The 22,625-nt window shown below is 37.5% G+C and overlaps 1 protein-coding gene across 12 annotated transcripts in view; it reads right to left on the bottom strand.

Annotated features, from left to right (window-relative positions):
* The window catches only part of LOC115495208 (uncharacterized), a 128,368-nt gene that overhangs the window by 65,418 nt on the left and 40,325 nt on the right, over positions 1-22,625 (bottom strand). The window lies entirely within an intron of this gene.

Raw genomic sequence — 22,625 nt, 5'->3', positions numbered from 1 at the left:
TCAACAGGTATTCCCACTTATGTCTGGAAGTGCTATGTATTGTAAACGTGCACACCATCTTATTTTATATTGAAACAGAAACAGATTGTTTCATATAGTTGAAATAACTGATAACAGAAGGCAGAGCCATGCTAATTTATGTTGATCAGGATCTGTGCACATTTTCAAATCTTTGAAGGGAAGCAACTCGAACTGAAGCTGTTATGTCTAAAACCATCACACGAAGCCCAATTGAGGAGAGCTGGAAAAAACAGTTGTGCAGGAAAAAAAGACAATTTAAAAAAATAGTTTAATTTAAAAAATCCTCAATTTGAAATTGAGGATTTCTGTGCTGAGATTGAGAAGAAGACCTGCATTTCCAGCAAGAACAAGTATTAATGGATAAGATGCCACCACATGCTGGCACAGTCACAGTTTTGTTTTCCGATATCAAATATACTTTTAGAGTACCAGAGATGACATATATTTGGTAAGTGCAGGGCTAAAGAACCCTTACTCATGCAAAATTAATGACTAAAAATGGCTGAGTATTTTTTCTCACCAAGAAAAAGACAGTTACAAGAACCTGGATTTCCATGTCAATTATCAGGTGAAGAAAAACCTAAAATCTTAACTATAATAAGTGTACTAAAACAAAAGAAGTTTTAAAGTGCTTTCTGTTTTTTAAAAAAATGTAAAGAAAAAAATACAATATTGTCTGCCTAAAAATATTTTCAAATTATTTTGAAAATAATGCATTTAATTATGGAGAAGACAAAATTTCCTTTTCCTTGCCATGGTTTATAGAGACCTTGTCTTAGCCATGCCCTACCATAGGAGATACAGAGAAAAAGGGATTTTATTACAGAGGCATGAAATTCAGGTTGAACTCCTTATGTAGATGGATGTAGAGATGCAGAATATGGTAGTATTGAAAAATAAATTTTACACAGGGATTTAAATAAACGTATTAGTATTACTTTGGTTTCAGGAGTGGATGGAGTTGTGTTGTGGAAGAACTCTGGGAATGGCTGTACCAGCCCAGAATGAACCAGGTTTTCCCTCCTTTGTACCACCCTGCTCTTTTATGTCCTCTGCCAGCAAACCCAGGGCTGATTTGTATAAAATAACTCCAAATAGAAAAATAAAAGTGGACATATTCTATGCTGCACATCACTTGAGAAATCCCTGACAGACTCAGGATTTGCAGGAGACTGAATTGTTAACTTCTAGAATTACAAATCAAGCATCATCCCATATGGCACTACTTTTCAAATGACTTCCCTGTAAATCACAAAACCAGAATTCTGACTCATCAGCACTGCCACTGACTGTGTCCATGACATGAATCTGGGCTCCTCACAGAACCAAAGAATTTACAATATCCCACTTAGTGCCCAGGGTGAGCTGGGAGTAACGCTGGGACTAACTCAATTCTCCTTCTGTGTCCCCCCTTTAATTTTAAATTATTTTTTACCTTCTCAAGGCTTTACTTTTATCTTCTGTGTATTTTCTGGAGCTCCTTGGCTCCCCTCCAGGTGAACACAATATCCAGTAAACATTCATTTTTCTGTAAGTTTTATGCAACAAGGACATCACCAGCATCAGCTGGACCAGTGCCACACTGCTGTTTTGGTCCTGCTTTCTATTATTCCTATTTATCTATTACCAATTATTTAAACAAGATGACTTCATTTAAATGAAATATCTCTTCCATCTCCCTTGCCACAGGACCCAGAGTCAGGCAGAATCTAGAAGTAAATCTGCTTTTTTGTGACACATCAGTGAGTAAAACAAGAAATGTCTGTAACAAGGGAGCTTCCTTTAATGACAACAGAATTTCCTCTCTTCCCCAAAGTTTGCTTTTTTCCTGGGGCATCCAAACAATACCTTTTTCTTGCATATTTATTGTACTCCATCAGTGATTCTGAATCTCCCTCCTCTCCGTGTTTGGAATAGACCTGTGTAAGCTTTATCCTATGGATTTCAAGCATATGAATTAAGTATGAAAAATCAACTCTTCAGCAACACCACTACCAAACCCATTTCAAGCAGAGGGACCAACTGAGTCAGTCACAGGAATCAGGACAAACAGAGAGAACTTTCTTGAGCTTCTCAGGGTTTTCCAACACATTAATTTGATATATTATTACTGAGAAATATTACACCTATATCAAAAATATAAAGACTTTACAAGAATGACAGGATAAAATATGATTTTTTCAGTAATTCCAACTGTGAATTAGTTAAAATTTGCAGTAGAGCAGGATAGAAGTTTGATCCACACTGCAGCATCCCCACAGCTCACTCCTGAGATTATTTCATTGCCATCTGAAGCACGTATGGAGACACAGGGCCTACTCTAATTACAATATTGTAGTTTTGACTGACAGACAATATGTCTACAATCAACTCATTTGAAAGCCATGTGTTGCGACAGTTCCTTGTCCGACTCCACAGTGCAGAACCAAGACAAATCAGTGCCTTGTTACTCTGCACTAATCCCACAGCTAAAAAAGAGAAAAATCTCAGGAAACACATGTACACAAAGAACAGTGGGGCCAAGAGGTACCCCAGTTTCTTTTTAACTTTTCCTAATTGTTAACATCTGCTGACTCCTCAAACATTGCCAGAACGTTTGAAAACAACACTTCAACACATGTAAACTCCAAAACTACTGATTCCAAACTTCTCAAACTTCACGTGTGTCCCAAACAAAGTTTGAATATGAAAATTTCAAAATATCCGTTTTTGAAGCCACAAGAAACCCCACATTATTACACTTATTCCTTACTCATCCCAATATATCTCTGATGCTGAAACAATGTTTTTATTCTGACCTCACACTGGCCTGGAGAAGTATAATTATTATGCAGGATAACATGACAGAGATATCTGTCATTAGTAGAATTTCTGGAATTTTGAACATACATTTCAATAGCCTAAGTGGACCTAGCTTGGCAATTTAGCTGACCCTGGAAAAGAGTGCCTTATGTTCATCTTGTGCAATCTGTCCAGTAACAGATGTACACCATTAAGATGTAAAGTGAGGTGGAGGAGGATGGGAACAGCAGGAGAAGAGTCAGGCCATTAGCAGAGGAGCCATGAGCTTCCCTAGGCCAGCACCAAGGGAGACAGGAACCTACAAATCACTCAAAACAGGTTTTTCCAGTAAACCTGTGATCAACAAATTACTATTTTTGAAACGTCGCACTTTATGTTAAATGATATGTAAACATATTAAAAAAAATTTAAAAAAAAAGTGAGTGCAGGGTTTGTGGTGAGAGCAGGGGGGTGGGAGCAGAGAGGGTCAGGTGTGACAGAGGGACAACAAAAGAATCCAGTCCCAAATCACAGCCTGGTGTCAGATGGAGCAGCTTTGCTCTCTGCTCCAGCTCACAGGAGCACAAACCACGGGTGGTGAAGTTCCCCAGGTGGAGCTGGTGTTGGTGACCTGCCACAGCAGCAGACACAGCCTGGCACCTCAGCAGCTCACCTGATTAGCACCATCAATACACTGGCAGGGTTGAATGGCTTTTTGAGCTCTGTCCTTCCTATTTCTGTGAAATTTTCTCACCTTTGTTTATTCAGTTACTACAACAAATGTGTAAAACCAGACAGGACTCGCAATTAATTGGTTTTTAAAGTGTTCAAAGCGCCACTTTCCAGGATTATCGCAACACAAAAATATTCATCGTATCTGCCCACACCAAATGTTGATATAAATTATTAATTTAAGGCAAATGTGACAATTAAGCAGATTTATTAGCCTTAATTCATCATGCAATTACTAAATGACTTCTTTTTAAAGCTCGTCTTCTCTCTTTCTCTGCAAGCAAAACTGCTTTTGTTTTAGGTACCATATTTTATTTATTGATACACATCATCTTGAGAATGAGCTATCCAAGTTAAATTTTGTAGAGACAGCATTCAATTAACACACAAACAAAGTACATACAGATACTTATTAGCATCACAATAGCAGTCTCCAGGGAGGAAAAAAGTGTCTTTCAGGCAGAGTTTTCAAGTAAATAATTAACAGACAAAACAATCCCTGAAACTGCGGCTAAAGCACCCTTCTATTTGCAGTTTTAGTACAGGGACCTCTAATTGACCAGGGTTGGATTGTTCATCCCTAAAAGTAGCCCCTTTTGCCATGAGGCTGAAACCACAGATGGGAGAATAATGGCCACATTTGTGTTTGCCTTGCCCGTGGCACAATGTCTATTCTGTCAATAACAGAACATCAGGATTATGATTTTTATGTTTTCAGAGGTATGAGAGTCCCTAGCTGTCCGTATATTAGAAATACAGATAGAAAACTTTAAAATCCAATTAATTGTAATAAACACATACGAAACATGGCTCTTTGGACAACTCTGGTCTTTACCACAAACACAACTTATTCACCACATATTCCTTTGGGTGTCTTTTATAAAAAAACAACTCTGGTTGTGGTTTAGGTTTTTTCGCCCCTCACACATTACATGTTGCTCTGGGAGCTTAAAATATTGTTTTCAGCTGAGCAAAAGGAAACGTCAGGGATAATTTTGCTAAAAGTAAGCCATCTCATATTTTCTGTTAATAAGTGCTTTGTGTGTCTAATAACATGCACCTGTGAAGCTGATTTTTCTTTTTCGTGTGACCTCACAGAACTAAAAAGAGACTGTGCCTTCTGCTGGGGCAATAACATGATGGAAAGACTTAATAAACACAGAGATAGAAAAGGCCTCCTAACCCCTCCCCACCCTGTGGGCCATCCTGGGTTGAGGTTTGTTCTCAGGATTTTTCTGGTGAAGAACAAACCTGGACCAACAGATAGTGGTGGGATAAACATGTCTGAAGTGGGCTGGGCTCAGCTCAGTGATCAGTGCAAAACCTCCAGATCAGTACAAGATCAAACACTGGACTTGATGCTCTTGGAGGTTTTTTCCAACCTAAGATATTAAAGCTGCTCCTCCAGGAACTGAACTCTACACAAACTAAGAAACCCAATGATTCCTCCTTTCTAACAGACTCTTTACTAGGAGGCGAAAAATGCTACAGAACAGTGAGAATTTACACAAATCTCATCAGTATTTGGAGTGCTGCTCTAAAATTCCAGTATATTACTCCCTGTAGCTAAATACCTTTGATAATGCAAATAAGTCTCGAATTGTGAAAATTCACCATGGTTCCAATGGACTTGGCTTTTCAAACAGATTTCCCAGGAACAAAGTGCACAGATCTTTCCTCCCGGGCTGTCAGACAGCCCTGTTTCCCCACAGGGATAAGCTGTGGGCTTTTCAAGCTCCCTGCCAAAATTTTCCAGGTCTATTTGTTAAGGATGAACAAGGAATGGTATATTTTCTTGTTTCGCACAGGTGGTTCTTGTTTGACTCCATTCTTCTGGGAATAAAACATTAAAAAGAAAGAATTATAGCCTGATACAGAAAATACCTAATGAAACAAACAAACAAAAATCTTGATTTTTTAAAAAAAAGTCAGATTTCCTACAGAACTTCTACTTGATATCTTTGTCACAAGGGAAAGCTTCAAAGTTTCTGTTTTGAAAGGTGTTTCATTGTTTATCATGTAAAGGCTCCTGTTAATCGAGGTAAATAGTAATGAATTTCTTCCGATCACTTGACAACTACAAAAGAAGCAAATATCCACTGGCTAATAAGAATTAAAAAGAAAATTGTAGCTTACGTGGTTTCCTGTAAAAAAGATTTTCCTATGCAGAATCAGTAGGTCTCCAAGTGACAAAATATTTTTGCTTTAGAGGAGACAACTTTCTCAGCTTTAAAGATGTTTAGAAAACGAAAAATGTATTATATAAATTTTATCCCACACTGAGCCTAACATTAAAATACTTCATCATTAAAAGAAATACGTCTTGTACTGTATTAATTTGTACAAATTTTAGATTGCAATTCAATGTGTCTGTGAAACCTGACTGACTGGAAATTTTCCTTTTAAAGTAAATATCTTCTGGTCAATTTTTAAAAATTATTCTGTCTCTGTTTCTAAACTCCTCTGAGCAAGCTTGTTTTATTTTAGGAATGCTCTTTTAGTCAATTATTTAAATTGTAAGGCTGTACAACAGGATATGGTCTGTAGGGATCTGTTATGTACTGATGGGTCATTTATTTATGAAATTTCTGTGCTCTGTGCCTGCTAAAATATTGATGTTCTTCCCCTTTGCTCCTTTTTTCTGATTTAAGTAAAATGGTAAGTATTGAATTGAATTAATTTAAAGATTAGCCATTATAATGAAGTCTTATTTAATCATTAAGAGAAGCCAAAAGAGGTGAAATGTGGCTGACAGAGTTTAGTTTGGAGCAGAGTGAAGCTTCTGTAAAGTCTCACCCACATTCTGGTTTAAATATTATGTTAGTTTTCCTGAGGAAGGAAATGTCATTGTCACCTGCATCTCTGCCCCTCCCGAGGAGGTGACATTATTAAATTATAATATATAATAAAATAATTTATATATTAAATATATTTAAATAGTTTTTGAATATATAATTATAATTATTATATATATAATAATATAATATATAGTAATAAATAATAATAATAAAATCCCTCTTTATTATTCACTTGATCTTCATATTTAAACAACAGCCATGGCTAGCTAAAAGTGTTCAGGTAATTTAATTTGCTAAAATTCTTGCAAATGCCTAATTCTCTTTAAGTATCTTCCTGAAGCCTTCCATTTATTTATGGGAAATGATCACTCATTGTGTATTTTGTGATTTGGCACTGCTCTCTTTTAACAGAAAGCTGCTTTTACAAGAGTCTCATGTAAGTAAAAAATTTCCTAGCTAGCACAATTTTCTAATTTAATTCCTGTTTTTTTCATCCTTACATGAGAAATGAGCCTTGCTGGCCAAGCTGAGGGATTGGTGTGAATGTGGTCTGAGGTGTCATTTGTAAAACAATGAATTATTAGAAGAGCTAATAGGAACAACCTATGATGATGCAGTGTCAAGCAAGGCTATTTGTCCTTCATAATCCCTGCCTTTATGGGTTAAAAATAGTTGTATATTCAAAAGCAATCTGAATTTCAGTGTCTCAGTTGTTGGTATGTCAGTAATTTATCTAGAATAGTCCATACTTTGTCATAATATCCCCAAAAATATTGCAAGTTCATTTAATAGTGTGCTGTGCTTTAGAAAAATACATAGTTCCATTTCAGGAAAAATGTTACATTCAAAGTTTTCTTGGTGTCCTTGGTATTTTGAAAAAGACAAGAGACTTTGAAATTCTGATACTTGGGTGTTTAAAGAGATTCAGTAATTATATTAATAGGAAAAAATACAAAGATAATTTTTTCTTTTCCATAATAAAACTATAAAATACCTCACTGTCTCTGGAATAAAATGCAGCCCATGGAATAATAAAAGAAAACATTTATGCATGTATTTGATCAGCTTTGAAATAGAAGTGCACAGGGAAAATTCTGGTCTGCACTTCCAACAACTCCTAAAAATAATTTCTGGTGAGCAAATGGATCATGAGGCAGACTCTGGAATCACCACAAAGGGGGAGCCAAAACCTCTCTGCTTGAGCAAGGGACTGACACCTGACTCTGCATTCTTAGGAAATTTGATTTTCTGTTTCAATTTTCTACTTGTAACGCCAGACTTTCACATGAATTTATAACCCAAGGAAGAAAACATCAACCTCAAAGTGCGTAAGTAAAATCTGGGACTTATTGTGATCCATGAAATCCTAATTACTGAGCTGTTTACCAGAGATAAAAGCTGTCTGACAATGCAGTGCACCAGCACAGTTTGATCACTAATTGTAATCTACCAGGAGCCATAAAATTACTTCAGAATGCTATTATGGTTTTCAGTTCTGAACTGGGATTTGGAAACCTTGAGATGCTGTTTAAAAAAGACTCCTCTCTATCTTGAAAAAAATAAGTTTCTACAAGTGATTAAAGGAAAATGAGGGATGGATGGATTGAAGAAAGGCCAGACTGTAGGGTGCACGCAGGAAAATACATAGTGTGGGAATATTTCAGAACTGGCATGAATCCAGGAGCCAATTTAAAGCTTTTCTCTGGATATCAGATGATTTGGTGGGACATCAGTACAGCAGGTACCTCTCGTGAGGTAAGTTCACCTTGTTAGAGCTCCACCATACCCGAGGGAATGAGGAGCAACAAGTTAAAAAATGTCTTCTCTAATATCTACCACTGAGCATCTGCTCCATAACTTCAGCCCAAAATTTACCATTAAAATTATGCAAACAAAGAATGTAAATAATGACTAGAAAGGATTATTCCCTAATTCTAAATTACAGTGTTCTGGTAGCAGCTCAAAACAAAGTAATTTCTTTGTGCTCCAGCTCTTTCAATGAACATTAAATTCAATTTTAGCCATTACAATTCCTATGTCATTAATCAGAGTTTGGACCTTAATGCAAATAGCAATATGGGACACGACAAAAAAATCTCAATGCTGGGTTAGAAAACCAGGCTGGCATTGCATTTTCACAATGATGCAGATCAGGAATGTGGGCACAGGCTCTGGGTACAGTGACAAAATCTGGTCACCTGCTTGGTCAGGTCATTCAGGGACCTGCTGGGGTGAATCCGTGCAGGAGTGAAGGAATCAGGGATGCTGGAGTCCCTGGGAAATATATTGATATTCTTTCCAAATATAAAGCTGACTTCAGGCTTTGCTTTTGGGGTGGGGATGGCTGTCCTGTGAAGGTACAGCCAGCATGGCACTTACCTGTACTAAAACAAGCTAAAATATCACAGCTGGAGTCAAACAGCTTCACTTGGTCTGTTGAAGGACCTGAGTGAGTTCAGGGAAGAAAAATCCATCCACTGTTACCAAAGAAAGGCCCTGGGGAGGGCAAGCTGCTGCCAGCTGGGAAATATTCTTGGAAAGTTCACTCTGTGCTCATCCTGGACATTGGCCTGACCTTGTGAAGTGCCCTTCCTAATGGGACATTCAGTCACCATCAACAAACCTGCTCTGAAAGAGGGAAATCGAGCATTTTAGTGACAATAACCAAATTATTTTTAACTGTTTTTAATTATTTTTAACTTCTTTTTAACTATATCTCCCCGAACATTAATTGTGGAGGCAGATAAAAGATATTTCACTGCTACTTTTCCTGGTTTTACTGTGACTACCAGCCAGCTCGCTGATACTCTTCCCTGTGATATTTCGTTTCTCCCTGAATGAGCCAGTGTTCTTACATAAAGGGCCACTTTGTTTCCTGGTCTTCAGGGAAAAGCCCTGGCCTTAGATCTCCAAAGAACAAGTATTCACATGACTACTTATAAAATAGCACCAAAATTGCATTTGTCAGAATCTCCTGTAAAAATATTTTGCCTGTGCAAAACACTTTAGGCCCAATGTCACAGAAAGTTAAGTTCATTTCAAGAATCCTTCTAATTTGGCAAAGAAAGTCTTTGATCCCAAATTTTACAGACAAGGCACTCTTTGACTTTTGGAGCTCAGTTTCTTAACTTCTACCTATTCTTTTATATCCTATCATATTTGCCCTTTCTTTTATATTCCTTTTTGATAAATGCAGAAATTTTGCAGGTTGGGCCAATTTTCTCTAGTTGTCTTTTCCTTTGCTGATGGAACAATAATAATTTTATAAAATAAAATTTTAAACTACTTATAGCTCTATAGCTCAGTCAACAATCGTTCAGAAATGAAAATTTTTATTTTGTTCTTCTAAAGCAAATCCAGTCACTGGTATAGAAACAACATGAATACTTATCTTTCACATTATTTTCAATAATGCAAGTTATTATTCTGACAATCAGCCAGCATGTAGCAGAGAAATTTAGGTAAGTAAAAACCAACAAAACAGCAAAAATACTAAAAATTCTTTACAAATATAAAGGTGATTTCAGTTCAGACCAATGTAAATAGGTTGAAAATACATTAATATCTTTTTGAAACACACCTTTCTTTAGTCTGTGCTCCATGAATTTCCTCTCTGGAGTGTGCATTGAATGGAACATCCCTCCAAATATGTTTACAAAGTGCCCTAAATTTTAAATCATGGATAACTTTCCATTAGACTGAAGCAAATGAAATTATTTGGAAAACAAACTTGCTAGAGCTCATTGATACTGTATTAATACTAATAAATTGTTAACATTCACAATTTATTATGCATTTTTTTAAGGTTTTAAGCATATTTCAATTTGCCCATGAGATTTCAGCAAAAATCACTGCAGAATCATCTCTCCATGACCCAAGTCCATAAAGATAATGTTTCAAATGGCTGATTTTAAATGTCTGTGTGTTGATCCTGTAACATTTTTATAGCAATAACATTGGGCTGGTTTTATGGGAGATGCTTTGTACCCTGGCATCTGAAATGGGATTGCTCAGCACACACATCTATGGAGAGGAGTCAAAACTCTGATGTCTTATTCAAAAACGTGTCACCACCCCAGATGTCTTCTTGCAAAACTCTCTGACCCACAAAAACAATTCCAAAATCCTTGCACACCACTTATTTGCATAGAAATTAGGAACTGATGAGACTCTTGCTGAAAAGCCTTTTTCTGACTGTTTTTCCCCCCAAACTTTATCAGTCGAATAGAGTTCAAATTCTTTAGTTTTGTTTCCAAATTTAGATGCTTATTTATATTATTATAAAGCCATGCAAGTAGAACCTAGGCAGTAACTCAGGATAAGTGAACTTCATCTCTGTTTTGTGGTTATTTTTGTATTGATGTTGCTGAAATGAGAAATCCACCCCGCAGTCCTCAGAATGATTTAAGAGATGCTCAGGCAGTTTTTTCACATTATTATCAGTAGTTATAAAGAGCGAGAGAGGAAATGCTTATTCAAGCTACAAAAACATGAAAGAGGGAAAAAAAATATTTTCCACATTAAAATTCTTTGTCTGTTTCAAATTTAAAAGCCAGTAATAGCTAAAATATGCATTGGGTTCTGCGAGACGCAGAGCAGCAGCGAGTGTTGCAGAGCATCACTGCAGAGCCCTGGTGCTCTTTTCTACACCGACTTCTTCAGGAGCCCAAATCCCTCAGGCTATTCCAAAAATCTTCCAGATCCTCAGCGCCATGCCAAGGCAAACCTTGCCAAATCCACCTTTCATTCTCTGTTTGCACATATCTTACACCAGCCCTTCTGAGGACAGAGGTGTGTTTTCTTGGGTGTTTGCACTTTGCTATGTAAATTCTCAACACTCAGCACAGCCAAAAACCTGTTTCCTTCAGCTGAAATTGATAGCACAGGGATTTTTTGTTTTGTTTTGATTAAAAAATACCCAACAACTTCAGTCATTAAACCTAAGCCTTAATTATTTACAGAAGTCGAAGTTCCACTAAGTCATGGGTATTTTGCTTTTATGTAGACTGAATTTTAGTCAAATATTTTGGACAAATATGAATGAATTCAAATGAGATGGAATTTGGTAAAATGATATCTCACATTTTCTATAATTAAAATAGTATATCTGGAATTTCAGCAGAAAATAATCCAAATTAAGCACTGAAATCACCTCAGTAACAGTTCCATTAACTGAATGTTATAGCCAAGAAAGATTTTGCTTTTTTGTTAAAGAGTGAATTAGTATAATAAATTAAAATATTCACCTTACTATAAGGTAACCTTTGGAAACAAGCAATTCTAGTTTAAGACTAGTGTTGAAAATGGGACTTCCAAATAAAGCCCTGACAGTTTTAATTTTTTTTTTTAAGTAGATAAAACAAACACAGCAGCTCAAACCCTACAAGAGGAAAATAAAACAAGCTATACATAGGCAATATTAAAGAAATATGAAATGTTCATTTTCAGTATTTAAACACTGCGTATTTAGTCAGTGTACACAAGAGTGCTTCATCCCAAGTGCCTTTGCAGCTGTGTCAGAGCACCATTAGTATTTCTGCCATGGATTACTGCAAGGAAGAGAACAGTTTCAAGAGGAATTAAATATGGATGCAACCTTCTGGCTGATGATGTCCCTAAACTGCAGATTGCCAGAAGTGTCCTTGGGGACAGGGCAGGAGTGGCTGAGTGCTGGCTTTGCTTTTCCCAATATTCGGGAATATTGGGAGAGGCTGGTGTGACACAGGGCCCGTGGTCACCACGCACTGGAGCTCTCAGCAGGGTGACTCTGGAGTATTTCTGTGCCATACATTTGTTCTTGAGAGAGGGAAGGGACTGAGAACAGCCTTTAATAAAGGGACACAGATGTTTGTGTTTATTGCACCACCTGAGCTAATTAAAATTCTTACCTTCTTAAAAAAAGGGAAAAGCTCCCTGTGGGAATGAGAAGTGGCTTTAAAAAAAAAAATTACAGATGGGATAATGAAAAAGATATTTATTTTCAAAATAAATTATTTTGTTTAGAGTTTTTGAGGAAAAAAATGAGTATCGTGATGCTGATGCCCAGTTTCACAGCTTTCTTTGTTTGAATCAGGATGTGAGGAAATGTGTTTGTCAGACAAGTGCCTGAAGATCCAAGGGAGATGTGCAGCGCCTCATTTGGGTAAGAGGTTTTGTACTCAACATGTGAGAGGGAAAGGAATGGAGAAAGGATCCCATTCTAGACACTTAAAGGTGGCAACCTTTGGCAGATAAATACAGGCATGGTGCTGCTGCTGTTACATGAATTCTAAATAAGATGAAAAACTTTGTGTATTTCCCAGATGTTCCTGAGCTTTGCCATATCCACAGGGATTCCTGAGCAACACCCACAAGAAAATACCAGTGAAGCTACAAAAATTCATACCTTAGTTGGAGGTGCACCTATCTGACTTTTTTTTTTCTCCATTTCATTTCATTTTCAAGGACTAAATTCTTTTTGTAGTGAAGTAGTTACTGACTATAATTTGAACAACCCCTTCCCATATTTCACTGAACTGCTCTTGAAACCAAAATGCCAGATAAAAGAATAAAAAGAAGCTTTAATCTGAATTAGTTTTAGAGTCAAATTTTTTTGCAGAGATAAAAGATTTCTGTTCACAGATAGGTTTCTGTTTACTTAACAACTAACAAATATTTTCTAAAGGTCTGAGAATTTTCCATAGCATCTTGATACAATTGAATAGAAGACCCATTTAGACTAATGAGCATTAAGATTAAATCATTTACTCACAGATCAAAGGAGATTTTAATTATGTAAACGAGTTGTTCAGAAACACAAAGTGTTCCATTAAGCTTCACAATTAATACATACAATATTTATGAGTTCAGACTTTTTTCCTTGTTAAAAATTGATTGTTACATCAAAAAAAGTTTCCCTAGATGCACTGATTGAAAGAAAAAATATTTAAAGCCATAAAAGTAGCAGGCATGCAAAAGATTTTACTGCCTTTTGCTTTTCCTCCTCCTCTTCGTTTTCCCCTTCTCTTTTTTCCTGTTGTTGTTGTTGCTCTGAGCGCCTTGTCACCAGATGTTCATTATGTGTACAAAATATTGAGTTCCCCTAAGTCAGGACTCTCAGCACGGCCCTGCCAAACTGCAGGGCTGTCACTGGGCTCCAAAACCAAAAACACCCCTAAAAACACCCCCACTGAAGGTCTCCACACTTCCTTATTTCCTAGAATATAGGACAGCAATAACCAACAGCATGGTGCAAAAAGGAGCTGAGGTTTGGTTCACTGGCAAGAATCATAAATTATCTTTTTTTTAAGGGAACAACTTCAGGTAAAATGAAGCATAAAAAGGGTCCCATCTTCCTGCTGACAGATATTACAACGGTGCTGCACAGGGTAGATTCTTAAATCACTACATTATTTCTAACAGGCAAGATTAAAATAAATGCAAAGAAAACAAATGATGGAAAGAATGCTGATAAAATATGCAAGCTGGATTAGTTATAGAGTAATTTATTTCTACTAGAAGTTCTACTTAGGAAAGCAAATCAAAAGAATGGAAATTTGCTGACACTAAGTAATCCTGGAAAACACAGAGGCTGGTTGTAAGAAAACTGATGACTGCTTAAGAGGGATGAAAAATCCATTCCAATTCTCAAGGCCAGAGGTTTGCATTAGAAAAACTTTCGACGAGATTAGTTTCTAAACTTAAAAACTTCATAAAAAAACCAAAAAGAAAAGATGGCAGAATATTTTTACTTGAGGTGCTGGGGCAAAATTCTAGCCCTGGCTGCAGAGTAAGCTCCAAGAAATTAAATCAGATCACTGGTGCAGATGCATCTGAAACTATAGAGTGCTTTTACTCAGAGTTAGCAGCTCAGCCAAGGAGGCAACTCAGGCTCTGACAAATGTGTAAATTTGACCAGAATAGTCACTGATGATTCCGTGTTAAATTTACAAGGAAGAAGCATAAAATATTTAAATATGTTATGAAATCTGTACCATTGTGTCAGTGAAAAATTCCAACACCTTCAACATTCTGTCTTAACAGAGCAGCTGAATTTTTGTGGTTTTTTTTTTTTTCCCCATATATTAGGAACTCATCATACTTTAGCTCTTTCACTCAATACCATGATCTTATGATTGATCCTATTTATTTTTGGTTTGTGTGCAACTTGATGCTGATGCCAGAGTTATTCTAATTATAACACAGTCAACAGAATGACAGAAATCTTATGTCCTGAACTCCATAAATAATTCAATGGAACTCAATAGTTTATGTTCATTGCAATCCTAGCAAGTCCACAAACTTATGGTCAGCTTTCAGGTACTTTCCATACATTTACCATTCTATTGAAATATAATTGCATCCCAAACCATAATCATTTGCCATGCCCCTAATGCTCCTGCTTTTGGATACAGATGGTGTAGAGAAAAAGTTTAATTCACTACTTATCTATTCCCTGCCTATCAAAATAAGCGTGAATGTAAATTATCCCAATCACTTTCATGCATGGCACATGAAAACTGGGAAATCTGAGTGTTTATATTTCATTTTGGCAAAGGAAAAAGTGAACTGAAAATACTTTCAGTACCTTCTCATTAGGTATTTTTCTTACCCTCAGTGCTCTCATTTTCCATGAAGCCTGGGCACAAATAACTCCCATCAGACCAAGGAGAACACTGCAGCACATTCTCCTTCCAGGGAGGTGAGGGAGGAACTGTCCAGTGTGTCCCAGCCATCCCTGGAGCAGCTTTGGAGCCCTTGGCAGAGCCAGGGAAGTGCCCAGGAGCAGCAGTGCCACCAGGGCACCGCAGGCTCCGGGCTGGATCCAACCCTGCTGATTGAGTTTTCCCAAGGGATTTCAGCTGAGAGTCTCCAAGCCTTGATCCCTATCTGCTCTTGGCAAAGCTGGGTATGATGCCTTAGAACTTCAGCTTTTATATCTTTAATGTATTTGTAATCCTGCAGTTCTTTAGTGAATAACTCTAAACTCCATGTACAGTGTGAGCTGCTGCTTTCCCATTTTGGACAGACACAACAATTCCTCTCCAGGCCTGGCAATCAAGGACACCTCACTGCATCAGGCCCCAGAGATGGAAAAAAAAAGTGGGTTTGGGGGTAAATGACTTCATTACCTGAAGCTGTAATTGGAAGATTAAACCCCAAAATGCAAATGGACCAAACTTATAAAAGTGTGAAAACCCGTGACCCGCTGTAGTCCATGGTGGTGGTGGGGCTTCTTCTACCCTAAATGTACCTGAAGACCCTTCAATAAATATAACTGGTTTTATTCCCTTAATTTTGTCTGGCCTCTGATTTTAGGTAGCCCAAAAAGGCATCAAGTGCACCCTCAGCTCTGGTTTGTGTTTGGTACCCAGACACAAACCAGACATCTCCCTATAGCTCCTGCCTTATCCCAGCAGCTCGGGGACCTTGACTCCAGTTCAGCCAAAGGAGTTAAAACACCTCAGCCTGGAAGAGAAGGATGGAGCAGAGGTGGGGTTTGAGTTGGTTGGAGCCATTTGAATGATCTGGATTTCCCATGTGTGGGACAGGCAGCAGGAAGGAGCTGGAACAGGGAGGTCAGGTGGATGAGATCCCAAAGGGCTTCTCCACTGCCTCAGGGCTGCCTGATGTCCCAAAGAGCCAAAATGTGCACAAAATGTGCACAAAATGTCCCAAAGAGCACAAAATGTGCCATCAGTGCTGCCTCATGGGCTGGCAATGTCACCTTTAACGTGCTGATAGTCAAAACATGCACTCGGCTTCCAGGCCACGAAGAATTAAGAGCAAGCAGCTTCCAAAGTTGCTGTGAGGTCTTGTCTCCTTCTTATATATTTGATAAAAAACAACTAAAAAATGTCTGTCCTTCAAAAATACAGTTTCCTGTTTTTCTGGGAAGCTGGTGAGTTTTTAGAGGTACTTTTTAACACCCAGAAATATCCGCTGCAGAAGTAAATGCATGAAGAGCACTGGCTATACACTCACATCATTGTTATTTCTACAAAGTTAGGTCTTTCTCCAACCATGAAATCACCTGAAAACTTAAGCCCCAGATCTGTTTTGGAAATTTGTTATTTTTAATATCTGTCATTTACATATTCTAGTTAAGTGTCAGAAGGAAGCCGAGATCAGAGCAAGAAATAAGGTGATGGAGCCTCTGTCACTGCAGGGGTTTCTGCTCTGTATTGTTCAGAGCTTTCCCCTGTCCACTCCTAAAGGACTCCAGAAGAGAGCATTCATCACTTTTATTGGAAAATGATTCCCTACTTTAGCAGCTGACAGCCACAAAAAGAAAAAAAAGTTTAATTTTTTCTTAAGTTTTAGCCCATTAGTCCAGAAGAAACTCAATGCCATCCCAGCTGCTTGCTCTTTTAATTTGTGTATATACACTTTCCTTACATTATCTCGTGTGTTTAGTCTAACCAGACCAAAAAGGATGAATGTGATATATTTGTTTTTAGTGCAATCTTTAATAAATCTTTATTTCTTCTTCTTCAGAGTTGAAAGACAAGTAGGAGGATAAGAAATTAAATAACATTAAAAAATTTAAATATTCAGAACATAAATATATATATGTGTCTTAATTCAAAGTGCTTTTATAACAAAGATACTACTAAAAAAATGCACATAGTAAAAGAGAAATCCAACTAAGCTTCCATCTAAGGCAATTTGAAGCATTCGGGCCCTTCCTTAACCCTTCTACAGCAGTTTGAAGATGAAAGAAAACTCATTTTATCCACCAAAATACAAGTTATACCTGTATTATATACTTGGGACTTAAAATGAGCCGACCTAAAAATAGAAAGAGATAAAGCTACTATGTAGTTTTCAAAAATCACAGCTGTTCAAACAAGAATTGAAAGTGAAAGCATTTGTAATTTGCCAGATTATTGAATTTAAAAGTCTTAGTCCCATTTCTGCAGTGCTCCTTTCCATGGGATTAGAGCAGTAATGATATTTTTATGTCATTTGCTGCTCCCTAGTGGAGATAAAATAAAATTTCAAGGTTGAAAAGAACAAGACAGAAAGAGATCGATTATTTGTAAATTTTGAGCTGTGAGGAAATCTGAGTTGCTGAGAAGAGTCTGTGCTGCAGTGTCAGGGGCCCTCAGCTCTGAGGTGCAATAACCCCAAGGCTGAGGGTTTGATCCTGCCTGGCTCATTCACTGCAGAGCTGGACTCCATCCTTGTGGGCCCCTGCCAAGTCAGAATATTCTGAGATTCTGTGATATCTCATACAGCACACCACTGCAGAGTCAGGCAGTGCTTTTTTGAATAGAAATGTAAAGTTCATAATGGAATTAGTGAGAGTGATGCTTGCGTATCAAAACCCCAAATTTGGCTCCCGTTCTGCTTCAGTTGATGAAATACACTTTAAAATCTAGACATTTAATAACCCTAAAAGCCTGTAGTGCAAAATGAAAAATCGCTGTACAAAAAGAAGAAACTTTTTTGCTTAACTTGCACAACTTTGTAAATGTGAATATTCCTGTGCTAGCCCAGAGCTTGCTGTTTGTTTGTTATTGTTTCTCCCATGAAATTGGTTCCCTAATTTCCCTGAGTACAGAGAAGGGCTCTTCTGCTTTCTCTAATCACAGAGGAAAAAGCAATAAATTATATTCAAGCAGAATACATTTACAGTATCTTCATGCAGTTGGTACAGCATGTGAATTTCCAGCTGATTCTCCCATTAAAATCACATCAGTGTCACCTGATTCTCAAATTTTATAATTTACATAGGTTTTGCTTCTGGAGGGGCAACCAAAATGTCTCACAGGACAATGTGAATTCTCCAACCTCAGCTGGACTGAGACCCCTCCCAGAGAGCCCCAGACACACAGGATTTGCTTCTGAGCTTTCAAGGATGACTCCCACACTTCCAGGAGTTCTCCCATTTTGTGTAGCACTTGGACCACTTCATTTTCAGCTAACTCCAAAATCAAATCAAGTTTTTGAGTGGAAAACTGACTTGAAAATTTTGGAGTTAACTGGCAAGGATGCTCTGAACATTTATTTTAAGAGTCAGGGACTTAAATAGGTGTTTGGCAGCTGAGCTGCAGACAGACGTGGGGCTGAGTCACCTTTTAGTCCTGCTCACAGTTACCTCAAACATATTCACCATTTCCACCTCCAAAACTTGCTGTACTGGTGAAGAATTTAGAAATCTCTGACAGGCAAAGGGTGAAGTGTGAACTGTGAAATTTGGTTAAGCATTGCTCACTCTGAACAGGAAGGGCATGGGCAAGAACAACTCCATTTTGGATTGTCCACAATTTCCCCCTGGTATTACTCTTAGAAGAAGTAATTACATATTTAAGTACTTGCAAGTTTAAAACTTCATCTCATTTCCCATTTATAAAAAGCAATTTGAGGGGGTTTCTCTGCAGGTTTGTACAGACACAACATCTTCAAGATCTACCTTGTTTATTGGACTCTTCAACAATTTTTAGAAATTGTTGCCCTGTGCAGTCAAATAGAAGTCAATACCTTATTTATAGCACACATTTGATTCCTTGCTTTGTGGTTGTTTCTTCATTGGCAATTTCAGTAATTACTGGAGTGCTCTGCAGAGCAAGAGCAACGAATTAAGCTTACTGTGAGCACAGACAATAACTCAGTGAAATAAAACAAAAATAGTCACACAAAACATGGAAAATATTAAAAAAATCAACCTATAAGCTGGAAGAAGAGAGTTGTGTAACACTTTCTAAAAAAGCCAAGAAAATATTAGATTTACCAGTATTGAAACTTCAGTATCCTCCACACAAAAGTTTGATTTGGAAGAGTAGAAATTGGCTGATTTGCAATATTAGATCCTCATTTCCCTCCCAGTAATGAACTTGCTAAAGACATGACTGAGGGCACCAAAGCCACCTGCAGAAACCAGAGCCATTGCCAGATTTCTGTCTCCCAGAGCAGAGCTTGTCTGCACTGAAGCCCAGCTGATAATGTTTACATCTCCTCTATTATTACCTACTAATGTTATAGTTTTATCAGATTATTAATTCTCATTTGTTATATTGATCTAAAGCTTTAATTTGGCTTTTCAATTTATCAACACTTCTTCAAAAACAAGCAGCGTTAACATTGATTTCACCCTTCCCTGTCAAACTGACTTTTATTTGCAATATCACCCCTTCCAACTTTACTCCCAAAGAGCCACTATTATTACAAGTGGCAGGTGATTGCCCATGTGGGTCCTCCTGATAGCAAAGAAACAACACTCATAAAATAGTTTTTTGTGGCCACTAAAGCAATATCAATATTAAACAGACAATGAGAAAAAACAGAGTCCATCCTTGCTGAAAGAACTGTCCAACATGGCTCTGCAGTATTCTCTGCAATAATGTTATCTGTTCCACTCAAGGCTCAGAAAGGAACAAAACAGCTTTTTTTTTTTTTTTTTTTTTTTTTCTCTGATCCCATCCCCTTTTTGGAGGGCTGAAGAGGTGATGTGCTGTTTGTGTGTGTCAAAGTTTTTCACGTAGAGTTGCCAGTTCTCTGTTTTTAAAGGTTTCCTGACTCAGTAAGGATTTCATAGTATTTAAGAAGACGAAAAAAAATCATCTTGAGATTAACAATCACACCTTGGGAAGACCACAAGATCTTTCCAAGACCTTAAAGACCTTAAAGACCTTCCCAAGACAATAAATGATCAGTGTTTTTACATGGGAAACTCACCTTGGCCTTTGGGTGCTATCATCAACCTCTCAGCATTTCTGCAAATCTGAACACTTGAAAAAAGCCAAACCTATCAGGAGAAACAAAAAACTCTAGGAAAAAAAACTCTTGCTTTTGGAAATAAAGTTTACTGACTTTGGATGCATGATCTCTGAGTCTAGATCCCATCTTTGCTGCTTGAATTGCAAGATGAAAATAATATGAAATATGAATATGACAATCCTTGGTCTAACCACTAAATGACACAGAGAGATGGCCTCAGCTACCATGGGCAGCACTCAGCACCACCTCCTAATGAAAAATGGAACTCAAATTTTGGGTTGGGGACATAAATTTTTCCCTATTTTCTATTTCTGATCTCTCAGCAGCTATGCAAGAGCAATATCTGTCAGTATCAGAGTTACTTACACCACACCATACTAGAAAATTCAAGATCAGCCTATGCACCCTGCCTGCACTAAAGAGCATGGATATGCAGGAAAGTAGATGGTAAACATAGGTTTTTTATTGATTTCTTCTGCAGTTTTTAACAGTTTTTCTCAAGTGTATAAATTTTAATTTAAAATGCAAATTTGTACCCATATAATTGACTAAAATATAGTGGAATTAGTACTGTTAGCAGTGATTTATTTCATGTCACCAAGAGAAAAATCATAAAAACTAACATGACACAGAAGAAAAATTCCTATTAGTTAAAAGCTTTGTAGCATAGCAAACAATTCCCACTGATGAGTAAAAAAGGAGTTGTTATGTAGACTGAATATATCTTAAATGATAAGCAATTACAAATTGACAAGACTGCTCTAATGGAATGATAATGGCTATCAAGGGTAATATCCAATAATAACAGAGAATAAGCAACTGAGCTAATAGATCAATTAAACCTACAAGAAAATTTGTGCCCACTTTGTCATGGTGGCTGTTCCAAGAGCGGATGTTCTACACAGAACAATCTCCCACAGCCAAGGAACAAACTCGGTTTTTAACAACTCTTGTCTCAGAAATTCAAAGATTAGGGAAAAATTGAGAAAATGAATGTTCAGCTAGGTGAAGAGAACATTTTGTAGGAAGTGTAAAAATTTGTCTTTGAGCCACTGTGATTCAAAATTCCAATCAAAAAAATTGGGTTACTTTCAATTTTTTTTCCTAGTTTTCCTTAAGGATGAATCTAAATATTGTCAGAAAAGCCAAGATAGGTTAAAACTAAAGAGAAGATTGAAATCCTTGGTTCCCCCACTGGAGAAGCCTCCACCTCCATGGCAGCCCATGCTGTTAAGCAGCTGAAGCAAACAGATCCACCAGTGTTTTATTTATTTAGTGCATTGCCAGCGCACGGGCTGCACTTTATCACGGTGACGGCTGAATCCATCATCCTCTACCTGCAGCTATAATAGGAGTGCTCTCAAATCAACAAGTCTTTCCTTCAGAGTAACTGAACTGTAAATTGTCCTTGACCAGTCAGACAAACAAAAACAACCTTCCCTGTTAATCTGCTGAAGACAAACAGCCGGGTGTCTCCCCTCCTGCCAAGAAGGATGTTGGTGGCAGGGGTGGTTTATGTGCCGCATCCCTCACGCGGGGCCATCCCGCCCCCAGGTTCACCTGCTCACTGAGGGATAGAGACAAAGATGCAATCCGACCTCTAAAAATGTAAATAATCATTTTGTTTCTAGGGTCATGATGCTGGTTTTAATGGAAATGAGGTTTCCTGGATTGTTAGGGTATATTAGAGACATACAAGGGAGAACTTCCAATACCACAGGCGTGACATCCCGATAATCTTATGTTAAACACAGGCAAGTTTTTACTCTTGTGCATGATCAGAAAACCAATTTCCTAAAACACAATTAGAAAATTAACTAATGATGCCTGGGCTTCACTATTCTGAATTTTTAGTTGACACACATATATATAAAAATTTCTGGAAACACTTTTTATTTAATTTTCTGTGTTTCTTGTGGCAGCAACTGAGTGCGAATATTTTCTCTCTCCTCATCACTCTTTGTAACTGACTTTTTAAGGTGTTTTACCAAAAAAAAAGCATTCCTGAAAGGCTCCATTAAAGAAATGCTGACACATTATGTTACAGTATGTTACAGTATCTTGGGTTCTATCAGTCACATTTCATTACTTTTACATAACATGGCTCTATTGATGCAACCTGATGTGACATGTCACACTGCAGTGTCAGCGACAAACTTGGGCTAAAAAGTTTTCCCCCTCAAAACCCCTGTCTTGACAAAACACAGGAGGGATGACTACACATATTCCTTTATTTATCACCACAAATAAATAATTTAAATTAAGACTAATGCCACGCCTGCGTGTTAGTGTGTAATTCCCTGCCACATTTGTGCACACTATGTGCAAAGTGGGTAATTGTTGGAGTGTTTTACTACTGCCACATCTTTATTCAGAACATCCAGAGGTGTCTGGGTCAACAGCTTCCTATTTATTCAAATTCATATTGACTAGCTTCAGAAGGCAAAGCTGACAAAATGATTAATTAGACTTTATAACTCATTGGCAGCCTGCAGTTTAATAGAATTAGCAGAGCTTAAGTTCATCTTTAAATACCATGATGGTTTTAATTTTAAAAACGTCAAATTACATTTTTCAGTCAGCACCAGATAC

Source organism: Taeniopygia guttata, chromosome 4A (assembly GCF_048771995.1).
Source record: "Taeniopygia guttata chromosome 4A, bTaeGut7.mat, whole genome shotgun sequence".
NCBI classification, from domain to species: domain Eukaryota; kingdom Metazoa; phylum Chordata; class Aves; order Passeriformes; family Estrildidae; genus Taeniopygia; species Taeniopygia guttata.
Note: the sequence above shows the minus strand (reverse complement) of the source record. Positions and strands in the feature narration are given on the sequence as shown.